Source organism: Oratosquilla oratoria, unplaced genomic scaffold (genome assembly GCF_046742065.1).
Source record: "Oratosquilla oratoria isolate Oo_2021 unplaced genomic scaffold, ASM4674206v1 SCAFFOLD45, whole genome shotgun sequence".
NCBI lineage: Eukaryota > Metazoa > Arthropoda > Malacostraca > Stomatopoda > Squillidae > Oratosquilla > Oratosquilla oratoria.
The window spans coordinates 8,015,518-8,018,017 of record NW_027467710.1 but is presented as its reverse complement, the minus strand read 5'-3'; positions in this window follow the sequence as shown (position 1 = coordinate 8,018,017).

Sequence of the window (2,500 nt, the reverse complement as noted above, 5' to 3'; positions counted from 1 at the left end):
TATATGTATATAGATATGTATATATACATATATATATATGTTATATACATATAAATACATATATATATATATATATATATATATTTATATACATATATATATGTATATATATACTGTATATATATATATTTGTGTGTGTGTGTGTGTGTGTGTGTGTGTGTGTGTGTGTGTGTGTGTGTTTTTGTATGTGTGTGTGTGTGTGTGCGTGCGTGTATGTGTGTGTGTGCGCGTTCATGTGTATGTGCCTGCGTGTGTGTGTGCGTGCGTGTGTGTGTGCGTGCGCGTGTGTGTGCGTGTGTGCGTGTGGTGCGTACGTGTGTGCGTGCGTGGGTGTGGGTGTGCTTGCGTGTGTGTGTGTTTGTGTGGATGTGTGAGTCTATCGGCGAGTACCATAAAATCCAATATTAGGACTTATTTTGCTTGTCTTTTTTCAATGCCAGGAATATGGAAGATTGAATAACGCTGATTCACCAAAGTAGCTCAATGTGGCGAACTAATAAGAACATTTAGACATACAAATGTCACGTACCATGTTTTCTAAATGGAATGATAGATAGCGTAATAAGAATATAAATGATAATCACAAAACGAGAAGATAGTGTTTATGTATTTGAGGAAAGACTATGCATCTGTGGCCAATTTATTGAATGTAATGAGTTAATGAATTTGATAGTTATAAAAGTAAACTTGGTGAATGCTATATGAATTATGTTTGTGCGTGCAACAAGTTACTTTGAAATTGTACCTGTATATATAGTATATATAAATGATAAGCTTAAGGCATATAACAAATATAGAATAAAGGAGTTAATGAAGCTGATAGTTATAAAAATAAAGTTGATAAATGCTAAGTAAATTGTGTTTGTGCGTCCAATAAGTTACTTTGAAATTGTAGCTGTACATACAGTATACAAATGATAAGCTTAGAATATATAAGAAATGTAGAATAGAGGAATATGTGTACATGTTAAGATATGCATATATACATAAAGTTGATGAATCCTACAACGATTATGTTTATGCATCCAATAAGTTTTTTTTAAAATTGTAGCTTTACATACAATATAGAAATGATGAACTTAAGAAATGTAGAATATATTTGTATATGCAAAGATATATCTATATGCATATATTGGTGATGCGTGGGAGGCAGGCAGGAGATTATTTTTCAGTCATGTTGTGTGTGCAAGTTATGACAGCTAAGAAGCGGAGAGGGGAAGAAGTAAATCTCCAAGATTGATTGATTGGGAAGTTAAAATGAAGAGAAAAGACAAAAGGCTGAAGACAAAGAAAAAAAAAGTGATAGTTGGTGCTGCCGCGATCAGAAAGTAGAGAAATGGAAGGAGAGTAATTATTACACGTAGATAAGTTGCATATACATTTGGTGATACATGGTGACTTGCGAGTCCTGAGAATGAGAGATAGTCAAAGATTTAGCATATATAGAGCGAGGTGCGTGAGTGGTGTATTTATATGTTTGGAAGTGGTGAGTTGGCAGTGAGGGTGAATGAATTAATGAGATGGAAATGATGGTGAATGAAGTGTTGTGTTGAGACGTTGGGTCGTGCGTTGCATTTGTGAGATTTGATGTTTTTGTATGTTTGACAGCGGTAGGTAGGGGTTGTGGTTGGTAGCCATTGTTAGGTAGGATAAAGGAGATGTAAAGAGCAGCAGCAGCAGGAGGAGGAGGAGGCATATTGGTCGTTACGAGGGGGGTGGGGGGCTGCTTGCGAATTGAATGGGGGTGTAAGGAGTGCCAAGTGTCAAGAACCACTGACTTACTTTAAGTGTCAATTGTATTTAAAGTTACCACTTGAAGAGGTAGTTTGTTGGAAAGATTTACGATGCGGTTAAAGAAAAGATTGCTTGGTGTTTGATCTGTTATGGACTCTTTTGTAGCCATGATTATTTCTTGTGATACTAGTACTACGGGCCACAATAAAATAATGGTCTATATTGATATTAAGGAAGCCATGAATAAGTTAGATAGGCTTAACGCTCTTGATAGGGTTTATTTATTACGAGGTCGATAAGTATTTGTGGCGAAGCTGGTTTAGATTGACCAAGAATCCTAGGACAGAGCAGACAGAGAAAGTGGAATATGAGCCGTTTGTTTGTAGTTAAATTGGTATAAATGAAAGCAAAAATGTAGGACAGAAAGAGAAGAGAGGATAAATAGATACCAACAGCAGCATCTGGTGTTCCCAGGCGGTCGTCGTCACCCATCCAAGTACTAACTAACCAGACCCAACGCTGCTTAATTAACTTGGCTGATCGGACGAGAAGCGGCGTGTGTCTTCAGCCGTTGGCGCCTATAGTCATATCTTTTCTCAAACTAAAGAACATTTTGTGCCTACTTGTACACTATCACAACCTTACTTTGCTTCATTTTTTACACCATAGCATTAATGACCAACAATTGTCTATTGTCTACGTCCCAAGTGTCGTCTCTTTCTTTTCTCCTTTTCACTTTTATTTCTTCCTTACTTGCTACACTGAT